Consider the following 13,995-nt stretch of genomic DNA (forward strand, 5'->3'; position numbering starts at 1 on the left):
TCCATGAATTGCTACAAGTTGCAGGAATATAGCTTTTCACTGCTGTGAAAAATATTTTTAGTTGCCTGTTGAATGATTGATGAGCTTGTATCAGTCTCTGCGTAGTTGCAGCTTTCCAAGGCTAAAAATGCAGGCAAAAGAGATGCTTGGTTTTTAAAGCTTCTGGAGTAGCCTTTGCAACTCAGGGAAGTTCTAAGCAATTACATTAAATCTTCCGAATTTCCGATGAAGGATCCAGACTGGCTTCAACCGGGGACATTTTTAAATTCTTTAAGAAAAATTTAAGGATAATTTCAGGAAGGTTACTGACTTTTAGCGGAAAACGTACCTGGATTTTGAAAGACATGTTACGGGCAGAAACTTGGCATATTAGCAGCTCATCATTTCCCTGGAACGTTTCTGAATCGTTTTTACCCTGTAGAACCTTAAAAAGTTCTATACACCAACTACATTTAATCTGCGACCTGTTGGTCACATGTGACCCGCTAAAGACTCTAAATGTAGTCTGATATCACTTAAAAAGAAAAATCACAAAAGAATTTAATTATCATAGCTGAATTTTTGTAAAACATATACAAAGGTGGTATTTACAGCAAAATGTAATCTACCAAAAAATATGGGATTCAAAATATTAGATGTTTCTTTTTATCCTACAGAGAAGTATTTTTAGCGTAAAAGGAAACACCTGAATTGTACCTCTAAAGTAGCTGGGAAGGTGAAATTCATAACAAAATGTCTTTCGGTAACTTTCCACATGACATGTAAAACTAGTTGAAACCATTTACTTCTCATTAGTAGATTTGCTAGAGAGCTAAGTTTAGGATCCAAAATTTAAACTCAGTGGCGCAACAGCCCATGAGGGCTGAGGCTTACTGGGCCCATCTCAGTTTTCCTGACTAAGGATTGCAAGGTAGATGTTTCGGTTAGGTAATCAGCCAAACGCAGAACACCCAGGGTTTAGTTCTCAAACACGTTTGATGCTCTTTTCAACTACCCACTGAAGGGATGATCGGTTGAATCGATCATGATCAACCTAGGAATCGAATCTGGGAATGCGGCGTATAAATGCAAAGCACTTCTATTGCGCCACTCGGCTTCAAAGTTTTAGATCTTTAATTTTTAAAAACAACTTTTTTCACTGCGCCATCTTCAAACAAGAATGGCACCACTACAATTGTTTGGAAACACGTGGAAGTCCCACAGTGTCTTTTGTATGTTACCAAGTCTTCGCTCACCAAAAGTTTTGTTTCTAAAGACACTATAAGAGTGGTAACAGAGTTTTAATTAATTTTACCTCCTGTTCCTTTTAACCCTACTGACCCTATTTAATTTGTCTTTTCTTTAATTCAAAACTTAACGTTAACGGAAGTCTTTAATTCAATAGTAAACGATTAATATCATTCTTTTTTATCTTCAAATGTTAGATTGAACGTTATATGTTAATTTTTGAACGCTATTGCACTTATTACTTAGATCTCACTTGTAACCAGGGCTGCGGGGTCGGAGGGGGAAAACATCTTGCACAGACTCTGACTTCTGGAATTTTTAAGCCTCCTGCATTTTTACCTCAAATTTCTGCGGTCTGATTCTAGCTCTACGTTTTCGGAATTGACCCCGCAGCCCTGGCAGAGCTGCATACTACGATTGAAAATGATTGCCTCGACAACGACACCTTGAATTTAAAGCTACAGACTCAGGTTCGTCATTCGACTTTTGAAAAGGGTGAAGGGGGCGGGGAGAGATATATACTGAAGGCAAAATATTTCAAAATACTATAACAAAAACCGCACACATTTTTTGTGAAAAACATTTACAATTTTTTTACAACACTGTAAAAACGATTCAGTAACGTTCCTGGAAAATAATAGGCAGCTGATGTGCCCAATTTCAGCCAGTAACATATCTTGCAAAAACCAGCAACGTTTTCCTCTAAAAGTCAGTAACTCTTCTGAAATATTTGGGAATCTCCTTTGTTAAAGCCAGTAGTGTCTCGGGAATCTTTCTGAACAATTACGTAGGTTTAACATGATTGATTTATCCCTTCTTGATGTACAGTCGTAGAAAAAAAAACGAAACACTCGATCGTATTCGAAGACTATTGACACTAGAGACACGTGTAAGATGTTATTGTTTAAGGAATAACAACTTCAACATAATCCTTATATATTATTTCTGTAGCCTGTTTTTGGTTTCTACGCCAGATTTTCCTCAATTCTTGATCGATTTCTTTGATTTACGCCTTATTTTAAAGCTTATGGTGCTGGGTACTGACGAAAAATAGACCCACGGTCTAATAATTGTTTTTTTCAGCCGAAAAACCTGTTTTAAAGAACCAGAATGAGGTTTTCGGTTAAACTTATCCTTATATAATATTTCTGTAGCCTGTTTTTGGTTTCTACGCCAGATTTTCCTCAATTCTTGATCGATTTCTTTGATTTACGCCTTATTTTAAAGCTTATGGTGCTGGGTACTGACGAAAAATAGACCCACGGTCTAATAATTGTTTTTTTCAGCCGAAAAACCTGTTTTAAAGAACCAGAATGAGGTTTTCGGTTAAACTTATAACTTTAATTTGCGCTATGACCGACAGAGCTGAATAGCTTGATCGGCAGAGCGTTCTCTTCGTAATCAGGAGAATCCGTGTTCGGGCCCACGTCCGGACAATCTGCATCAAAAAAATTAAGAGAAATATCGCTCATTACATGAGCACTTAATTAAGTGAATAACGACTATGAAGGAATAAAATAAATGAGAAGGAAGCGCTCCTTGCTGATATGAAAACTTGAAGTGACGTTGTGCTAAATTACTTCGGAATTGTACGTTTTTTTTTTCTTTTTAAGCTTTGGCTCTGGTAAGAAAATTAAAGCATAATGTAAGCGAAAATAAAAGTAACAGGTTTAAGATTTCAGACTACAATAGAATTGTTTTTTGTTCAGAAAAAAAATAATAAATCGTATATTAAAATATATATTCTTCTAATGAGTTTTTGACTCTTTGTACAAATAAAAAAATTACTACCTCAATTTGAAGGGTGAAATATATATTTTTTCTTCTTTTTGCAAAAAAACAAATAGCTTATCACAATTTTACTACATTCGAAAAGCTACGCTTAAAAAAATAGCATAGTTCAATTTATTTTGTATTTTAACCGTTCTGTTAAATGATGAACACGTGCTGCCATCTAAGTCATAACGGATCAAGCAGCCTGCGGTAACAAATTGTAAAAATTTTCAAGAATAAAAAAATGTTTCTTCAATATCTTATGTTATATATTATTTCCTTCTCATTTTAAAACTTATCAGGCTGGCTAATGAAGAAAAATAGACTTACGGTCGAAAAATCAAGTTTTCGAAAACGCCCCTTGCTGTTTCAAAACCTTGATGCTGCCTGTAGTTCTTATGCATTTTTTAAAAGCAAAGTTCTAATGCAGTTTTCCATTTTTTACGTCGCTTTTAGCAAAAAAAAAAAAAAAAGCCTGTGTGTGTGTTCATATTTTAATAAAGCTTAAAAGCACTAGACTTAGTTGTTCGGTTAAATTGATAAGTTTTTTTCGGTAGAGCGTTCGGCTATAAACTATTCGAACTTCGGGCAAGTTTGGGCTGTCCGAAAGAATATCAAATTTATATTAGTATTACGCATTACGTGTACTCATAACATACAAACGTAATAAAATAAATGCAGTGGGATTGCTACTTGGTGTTTCGACTGCTTTATGCAGGCTACAGTTTTCATTCGGATAAGTTGACTGTTAATCGAAGAGTGTTCTTCCTGTTTTTAAGCTTTGACTACATCCAGATCACTCAGCATAATGTAAGCATAAAAAAGTATTAGATTTACCAAAAGGAAATCCTTTTTGTGCAGAAAAACATTTTCATTGTATGCTGAAATGTAGATGTTTCTAATAGCAGTGTTCGACCTTTTGTACAAATGAAAAAATACTACGCCAAATTAAAACTACGAGTTTCACCCAGTAAACCTTTAATTTTTTATTCTCGCGAATACGATAGAAAGCATTAAAATTATTATCAACTTCATTAGCAAGAAATCATTTTCTACTCCTCTGCTTTCTGCTGAAAAAAAAAAAAAACATTTTGTCTACGTTCGAAAAATTACACTTAAAAAACGGACTCAGTTCAACTGGATTTGGTTTTGAATTTTAAGTGTTCGATTAAAAGAGAAACATGTGCGGGCATTTAAGCCGTAACTGTTAAAGCAATCTTCTATGTGAAATAGTTCAATATTCAAAGATAAAAACACTTATTTTCAATCTAATTTATTACTTCTCTAGAATGTTCTTTTCAATCCCTACGTGAGATCTTCGTCATTCTTTAATCAAATTCCATGCTTTTTGAATAATTTTAAATCGTATCATGCTGGTTAATGACAAAACATAGAAGCATCATCTTATTATTATTATTATTATTATTATTGTGAAAAAGCTTTTTTGCTATTTTTTACTACGTATTCCTTCAATGAATAGCTTTCGAAAAGGAAGGCGCAATTGCTAGGTTTGTTGGGTTGTCGGGCTGTTACTCAGAATGGCGCCAATTCGAATCCGTGCCAATAAATATCTCTTTAGTATTTCTTTTTTTCCCGTCAGATGCTCACATGGGCAGGACTCAGTTTGCCACAACCTGTTGTTTTACATGCACAATTATTGCTTTTTCACGAGTCACTACTGAGCCACACTTTTAATGATATATATGTTTGAATTGAAAATATGTACGACCAAAAGGTGAGCGATGATCAAATTATCACAACGTTGTATTTAACGAGGTTTTGTTACTGATGTCTTTAAATTACATGCCTTCTCTTCTGCGCTTACGTTTTTTTCGGTTCTTCTTCATAGTGTTCTTCCTTTGAAATTCTTAAAGAGCGAAATACCTTATGAAACGATTCGAAGCACAGTGCGGAGTTCCGCACGGGTCGACTAGTCCTTATATATTATTTCTGTAGCCTGTTTTTGGTTTCTACGCCAAATTTCCCTCAATTCTTGATCGATTTCTTTGATTTACGGCTTATTTTATAGCTTATGGTGCTGGCTACTGACGAAAAATAGACCCAAGGTCTGAAAATTGTTTCTTTTAGCCGAAAAACCTGTTTTAAAGAACCAGAATAAGGTTTTCGGTCAAACTTATAACTTTAATTTGCGCTATGACCGACAGAGCTGAGTAGCTTGATCGGCAGAGCGTTCTCTTCGTAACCAGGAGATTACGTGTTCGGGCCCACGTCCGAACAATCTGCAACAAAAAAATTAGAGAATTATCGCGCATTACATGAACACTGAAATAAATGGATAACAACTATGAGGGAATCGAATAAATGAGAAGGAAATGCTCCTTGCTGATATGAAAACATTCAGTGATTTTGTGCTAAATTACTTCGAAATTGCACGTGTTTTTCTTTTGAAGCTTTGGCTCTGGAAAGAAAATTAAAGCATAATGTAGGCGAAAATATAAGTAACAGGTTTAAGATTTCAGACTAAAAATAGAATTGTTTTTTGTTCAGAAAAAAAATAATAAATCGTATATTGAAATATATATTCTTCTAATGAGTTTTTGACTCTTTGTACAAATAAATAAAATACTACCTCAATTTGAAGGGTAAAATATATATTTTTTCTTCTTTTTGCTAAAAAACAAATAGCTTATCACATTTTTACTACATTCGAAAAGCTACGCTTAAAAAAGAGCATAGTTCAATTTATTTTGTATTTTAACCGTGCTGTTAAATGATGAACACGTGCTGTCATTTAAGTTATAACGGTTTAAGCAGCCTGCGATAACAAATTGTAAAAATTTTCAAAAATAAAAACATTTTTCTTCAATATCTTATCTTATGTATTAATCCCCTCTCATTTTAAAATTTATCAGGCTGGCCAATGACGAAAAAAAGACTAACGGTCGAAAATTCAAGTTTTCGAAATCGCCTCTTGCTGTTTCAAAACTTTGATGCTGCCTGTAGTTCTTATGCATTTTTTAAAGCAAAGTTCTAATGCAGTTTTCCATTTTTTAACGTCGCTTTCGGCAAAAAAAAAAAAAAAAAAAAAAATAGCCTGTGTTTGTGTTCATATTTTAATAAAGCTTAACAGCACTGGACTTAGTTGTTCGGTTTAATTGATAAGTTTTTTTCGGTAGAGCGTTCGGCTATAGACTATCTGAACTTCGGGCAAGCTTGGGCTGTCCGACATAATATCAAATTTATATTAGTATTACGCATTACATGTGCTCATAACATACACACCTAATAAAATAAATGCAGTGGGAATGCTACTTGGTGTTTCGACTCCTTTATGCAGGCTACAGTTATCATTCGGATAAGTTGATTGTTAATCGAACTGTGTTCTTTGACTACATCCAGACCACTCAACATAATCCTTATATATTATTTCTGTAGCCTGTTTTTGGTTTCTACGCCAAATTTCCCTCAATTCTTGATCGATTTCTTTGATTTACGGCTAATTTTATAGCTTATGGTGCTGGCTACTGACGAAAAATAGACCCAAGGTCTAAAAATTGTTTCTTTTTACCGAAAAACCTATTTTAAAGAACCAGAATAAGGTTTTCGGTCAAACTTATAACTTTAATTTGCGCCATGACCGACAGAGCTGAGTAGCTTGATCGGCAGAGCGTTCTCTTCGTAACCAGGAGATTACGTGTTCGGACCCATGTCCGGACAATCTGCACCAAAAAAATTAGATAAATATCGCGCATTACACTGAATTAAATGAATACATACTACGAGGAAATAGAATAAATGAGAAGAAAATGCTCCTTGTTGATATGAAATCATTCAGTGATTTTGTGCTAAATTACTTCGAAATTGCACGTGTTTTTTTTTTTTTTTTTTTGAAGCTTTGGCTCTGGAAAGAAAATTAAAGCATAATGTAAGCGAAAATATAAGTAACAGGTTTAAGATTTCAGACTACAATAGAATTGTTTTTTGTTCAGAAAAAAAATAATAAATCGTACATTGAAATATATGTTCTTCTAATGAGTTTTTGACTCTTTGTACAAATAAATAAAATACTACCTCAATTTGAAGGGTGAAATATATAAAATTTTTCTTCTTTTTGCTAAAAAACAAATAGCTTATCTCATTTTTACTACATTCGAAAAGCTACGCTTAAAAAAGAGCATAGTTCAATTTATTTTGAATTTTAACCGTGCTGTTAAATGAACACGTGCTGCCATCTAAGTTATAACGGCTTAAGCAATCTGCGATAACAAATTGTAAAAATTTTCAAAAATAAAAACATTTTTCATCAATATCTTATCTTATATATTAATCCCCTCTCATTTTAAAACTTATCAGGCTGGCCAATGACGAAAAAAAGACTTACGGTCGAAAATTCAAGTTTTCGAAATCGCCTCTTGCTGTTTCAAAACCTTGATGCTGCCTGTAGTTCTTATGCATTTTTTAAAGCAAAGTTCTAATGCAGTTTTCCATTTTTTACGTCGCTTTCGGCAAAAAAAATAAAAATAAAAAATAGCCTGTGTGTGTGTTCATATTTTAATAAAGCTTAACAGCACTGGACTTAGTTGTTCGGTTTAATTGATAAGTTTTTTTCGGTAGAGCGTTCGGCTATAGACTATCTGAACTTCGGGCAAGCTTGGGCTGTCCGACATAATATCAAATTTATATTAGTATTACGCATTACATGTGCTCATAACATACACACCTAATAAAATAAATGCAGTGGGAATGCTACTTGGTGTTTCGACTCCTTTATGCAGGCTACAGTTATCATTCGGATAAGTTGATTGTTAATCGAACTGTGTTCTTTGACTACATCCAGACCACTCAACATAATCCTTATATATTATTTCTGTAGCCTGTTTTTGGTTTCTACGCCAAATTTCCCTCAATTCTTGATCGATTTCTTTGATTTACGGCTTATTTTATAGCTTATGGTGCTGGCTACTGACGAAAAATAGACCCAAGGTCTGAAAATTGTTTCTTTTAGCCGAAAAACCTGTTTTAAAGAACCAGAATAAGGTTTTCGGTCAAACTTATAACTTTAATTTGCGCTATGACCGACAGAGCTGAGTAGCTTGATCGGCAGAGCGTTCTCTTCGTAACCAGGAGATTACGTGTTCGGGCCCACGTCCGAACAATCTGCAACAAAAAAATTAGAGAATTATCGCGCATTACATGAACACTGAAATAAATGGATAACAACTATGAGGGAATCGAATAAATGAGAAGGAAATGCTCCTTGCTGATATGAAAACATTCAGTGATTTTGTGCTAAATTACTTCGAAATTGCACGTGTTTTTCTTTTGAAGCTTTGGCTCTGGAAAGAAAATTAAAGCATAATGTAGGCGAAAATATAAGTAACAGGTTTAAGATTTCAGACTAAAAATAGAATTGTTTTTTGTTCAGAAAAAAAATAATAAATCGTATATTGAAATATATATTCTTCTAATGAGTTTTTGACTCTTTGTACAAATAAATAAAATACTACCTCAATTTGAAGGGTAAAATATATATTTTTTCTTCTTTTTGCTAAAAAACAAATAGCTTATCACATTTTTACTACATTCGAAAAGCTACGCTTAAAAAAGAGCATAGTTCAATTTATTTTGTATTTTAACCGTGCTGTTAAATGATGAACACGTGCTGTCATTTAAGTTATAACGGTTTAAGCAGCCTGCGATAACAAATTGTAAAAATTTTCAAAAATAAAAACATTTTTCTTCAATATCTTATCTTATATATTAATCCCCTCTCATTTTAAAATTTATCAGGCTGGCCAATGACGAAAAAAAGACTAACGGTCGAAAATTCAAGTTTTCGAAATCGCCTCTTGCTGTTTCAAAACTTTGATGCTGCCTGTAGTTCTTATGCATTTTTTAAAGCAAAGTTCTAATGCAGTTTTCGATTTTTTAACGTCGCTTTCGGCAAAAAAAAAAAAAAAAAAAATAGCCTGTGTTTGTGTTCATATTTTAATAAAGCTTAACAGCACTGGACTTAGTTGTTCGGTTTAATTGATAAGTTTTTTTCGGTAGAGCGTTCGGCTATAGACTATCTGAACTTCGGGCAAGCTTGGGCTGTCCGACATAATATCAAATTTATATTAGTATTACGCATTACATGTGCTCATAACATACACACCTAATAAAATAAATGCAGTGGGAATGCTACTTGGTGTTTCGACTCCTTTATGCAGGCTACAGTTATCATTCGGATAAGTTGATTGTTAATCGAACTGTGTTCTTTGACTACATCCAGACCACTCAACATAATCCTTATATATTATTTCTGTAGCCTGTTTTTGGTTTCTACGCCAAATTTCCCTCAATTCTTGATCGATTTCTTTGATTTACGGCTTATTTTATAGCTTATGGTGCTGGCTACTGACGAAAAATAGACCCAAGGTCTGAAAATTGTTTCTTTTAGCCGAAAAACCTGTTTTAAAGAACCAGAATAAGGTTTTCGGTCAAACTTATAACTTTAATTTGCGCTATGACCGACAGAGCTGAGTAGCTTGATCGGCAGAGCGTTCTCTTCGTAACCAGGAGATTACGTGTTCGGGCCCACGTCCGAACAATCTGCAACAAAAAAATTAGAGAATTATCGCGCATTACATGAACACTGAAATAAATGGATAACAACTATGAGGGAATAGAATAAATGAGAAGGAAATGCTCCTTGCTGATATGAAAACAATCAGTGATTTTGTGCTAAATTACTTCGAAATTGCACGTGTTTTTTTTTTTTTTTCTTTTGAAGCTTTGGCTCTGGAAAGAAAATTAAAGCATAATGTAGGCGAAAATATAAGTAACAGGTTTAAGATTTCAGACTACAATAGAATTGTTTTTTGTTCAGAAAAAAAATAATAAATCGTATATTGAAATATATATTCTTCTAATGAGTTTTTGACTCTTTGTACAAATAAATAAAATACTACCTCAATTTGAAGGGTAAAATATATATTTTTTCTTCTTTTTGCTAAAAAACAAATAGCTTATCACATTTTTACTACATTCGAAAAGCTACGCTTAAAAAAGAGCATAGTTCAATTTATTTTGTATTTTAACCGTGCTGTTAAATGATGAACACGTGCTGTCATTTAAGTTATAACGGTTTAAGCAGCCTGCGATAACAAATTGTAAAAATTTTCAAAAATAAAAACATTTTTCTTCAATATCTTATCTTATATATTAATCCCCTCTCATTTTAAAATTTATCAGGCTGGCCAATGACGAAAAAAAGACTAACGGTCGAAAATTCAAGTTTTCGAAATCGCCTCTTGTTGTTTCAAAACTTTGATGCTGCCTGTAGTTCTTATGCATTTTTTAAAGCAAAGTTCTAATGCAGTTTTCCATTTTTTAACGTCGCTTTCGGCAAAAAAAAAAAAAAAAAAAAAAAGCCCGTGTTTGTGTTCATATTTTAATAAAGCTTAACAGCACTGGACTTAGTTGTTCGGTTTAATTGATAAGTTTTTTTCGGTAGAGCGTTCGGCTATAGACTATCTGAACTTCGGGCAAGCTTGGGCTGTCCGACATAATATCAAATTTATATTAGTATTACGCATTACATGTGCTCATAACATACACACCTAATAAAATAAATGCAGTGGGAATGCTACTTGGTGTTTCGACTCCTTTATGCAGGCTACAGTTATCATTCGGATAAGTTGATTGTTAATCGAACTGTGTTCTTTGACTACATCCAGACCACTCAACATAATGTAAGCATAAAAAAGTATTAGATTTACCTAAATAAATCCTTTTTGTGCAGAAAAACATTTTTATTGTATGCTAAAATGTAGATGTTTCTAATAGCAGTATTCGACCTTTTGTACAAATGAAAAAATACTACGCCCGATTAAAACTACGAGTTTCACTCAGTAAACCTTTAATTTTTTATTCGCGCGAATACGATATAAAGCATTAAAAGTATTATCAACTTCATTAGCAAGAAATTATTTTCTACTCCTCTGCTTTCTGCTGAAAAAAAAAATTCATTTTGTCTACGTTCGAAAAATTACACTTAAGAACGGACTCAGTTCAACTGGTTTTGGTTTTGAATTTTAAGTGTTCGATTAAAAGAGAAACATGTGAGGGCATTTAAGCCGTAACGGTTAAAGCAACCTTCTATGTGAAATAGTTCAATATTCAAAGATAAAAACACTTATTTTCAATCAAATTTATTACTTCTCTAGAATGTTTGTTTCAATCGCTACGTGAGATCTTCGTCATTCTTTAATCAAATTCCATGCTTTTCGAATAATTTTAAATCGTATCATGCTGGTTAATGACAAAACACAGATGCATGATCTTATTATTATTTTTTTTTGGCAAAAAGCTTTTTTGCTGTTTTTTACTACGCATTCCTTCAATGAATAGCTTTCGAAAAGGAAGGCGCAATTGCTAAGTTTGTTGGGGTGTCGAGCTGTTAGTTAGAATGGCGCCAATTCGAATACGTGCGAATAAATATCTCTTTAATGTTTCTTTTTTTCCCGTCAGATGCTGACATGTGCAGGACTGTATTTAAACAAATGTTTTTTCACATGCAGAGTTATTGCTTTTTCACGAGTCACCACTCAGCCACACTTTTAATGACATTTATGTTTGCATTGAAAATATGTACGATTAAAAGGGGAGCTATGATCAAATTATCACAACGTTGTATTTAACGAGGTTTTGTTACTGATGTCTTTAAATTACATGCCTTCTCTTCTGCGCTTACTTTTTTTTCGGTTCTTCTTCATAATGTTCTTCCTTTAAATTCTTAAAGAACGAAATGTCTTATGAAACGATTTGAAGCACATTGCGGAGTTCCGCACGGGTCGACTAGTCCTTATATATTATTTCTGTAGCCTGTTTTTGGTTTCTACGCCAAATTTCCCTCAATTCTTGATCGATTTCTTTGATTTACGGCTAATTTTATAGCTTATGGTGCTGGCTACTGACGAAAAATAGACCCAAGGTCTAAAAATTGTTTCTTTTAGCCGAAAAACCTGTTTTAAAGAACCAGAATAAGGTTTTCGGTCAAACTTAAAACTTTAATTTGCGCTATGACCAACAGAGCTGAGTAGCTTGATCGGCAGAGCGTTCTCTTCGTAACCAGAAGATTACGTGTTCGGGCCCACGTCCGTACAATCTGCAACAGAAAATATTAGAGAAATATCGCGCATTACATGACCACTGAAGTAAATGAATAACAACTATGAGGGAATAGAATAAATGAGAAGGAAATGCTCCTTGCTGATCTGAAAACATTCAGTGATTTTGTGCTAAATTACTTCGAAATGGCACGTGTTTTTTTTTTTTTTTTTGAAGCTTTGGCTCTGGAAAGAAAATTAAAACATAATGTAAGCGAAAATATAAGTAACAGGTTTAAGATTTCAGACTACAATAAAATTGTTTTTTGTTCAGAAAAAAAATAATAAATCGTATATTGAAATATATATTCTTCTAATGAGTTTTTGACTCTTTGTACAAATAAATAAAATACTACCTCAATTTGAAGGGTAAAATATATATTTTTTCTTCTTTTTGCTAAAAAACAAATAGCTTATCACATTTTTACTACATTCGAAAAGCTACGCTTAAAATAGAGCATAGTTCAATTTATTTTGTATTTTAACCGTGCTGTTAAATGATGAACACGTGCTGCCATCAAAGTCATAACGGTTCAAGCAGCCTGCGGTAACAAATTGTAAAAATTTTCAAAAAGTAAAACATTTCTTTTTAATATCTTATCTTATATATTATTCCCCTCCCATTTTAAAACTTATCAGGCTGGCTAATGACGAAAAATAGACTTACGGTAGAAAAATCAAGTTTTCGAAAACGCCCTTTGCTGTTTCAAAACCTTGATGCAGCCTGTAGTTCTTATGCATTTTTTTTTAAAGTAAAGTTCTAATTCAGTTTTCCAATTTTTTACGTCGCTTTCGACAAAAAAAAAAAAAAAAAAAAAAAAAAAAAAATAGCCTGTGTGTGTGTGTTCATATTTTAATAAAGCTTAAAAGCACTGGAATTACTTGTTTGGTTAAATTGAAAAGTTTTTTTCGGTAGAGCTTTCGTCTATAAACAATCTGAACTTCGGGCAAGCTTGGGCTGTCCGACATAATATCAAATGTATATTAGTATTACGCATTACATGTACTCATAACATACACACGTAATAAAATAAATGCAATGGGAATGCTACTTGGTGTTTCGACTCCTTTATGCGGGTTACAGTTATAATTTGGATAAGTTGACTGCTAATCGAAGGGTGTTTTTCCTTTTTTGTTAAGCTTTGACTACATTCAGACCACTCAGCATAATGTAAGCATAAAAAAATATTAGATTTACCTAAAGGAAGTTCTTTTTGTGCAGAAAAACAGTTTCATTGTATGCTGAAATGTAGATGTATCTAATAAAAGTGTTCAACCTTTTGTACAAATGAAAAAATACTACGGCCAAATTAAAACTACGAGTTTCACTCAGTAAACCTTTAATTTTTTATTCGCGCTAATACGATATAAAGCATTAAAAGTATTATCAACTTCATTAGCAAGAAATTATTTTCTACTCCTCTGTTTTCTGCTGAAAAAAAAAAAAACATTTTGTCTACGTTCGAAAAATTACACTTAAGAACGGACTCAGTTCAACTGGTTTTGGTTTTGAATTTTAAATGTTCGATTAAAAGAGAAACATGTGAGGGCATTTAAGCCGTAACTCATAAAGCAACCTTCTATGTGAAATAGTTCAATATTCAAAGATAAAAACACTTATTTTCAATCTAATTTATTACTTCTTTAGAATGTTCGTTTCAATCGCTACGTGAGATCTTCGTCATTCTTTAATCAAATTCCATGCTTTTCGAATAATTTTAAATCGTATCATGCTGGTTAACCCATTCGATGACCAGCCCGAAAACCCTTAACGCGCATGCCGCAGATAACGAAACGGAGTTGCTTTTTGCTACGTTGTAATAACACTTTTCTCCCCATTTTGCTATCGGTATTTTAATGTTGTTTTTGCTGTTCAGCTTGC

This window comes from Uloborus diversus, chromosome 10, assembly GCF_026930045.1.
Source record: "Uloborus diversus isolate 005 chromosome 10, Udiv.v.3.1, whole genome shotgun sequence".
In the NCBI taxonomy this organism is placed as follows: Eukaryota; Metazoa; Arthropoda; class Arachnida; order Araneae; family Uloboridae; genus Uloborus; species Uloborus diversus.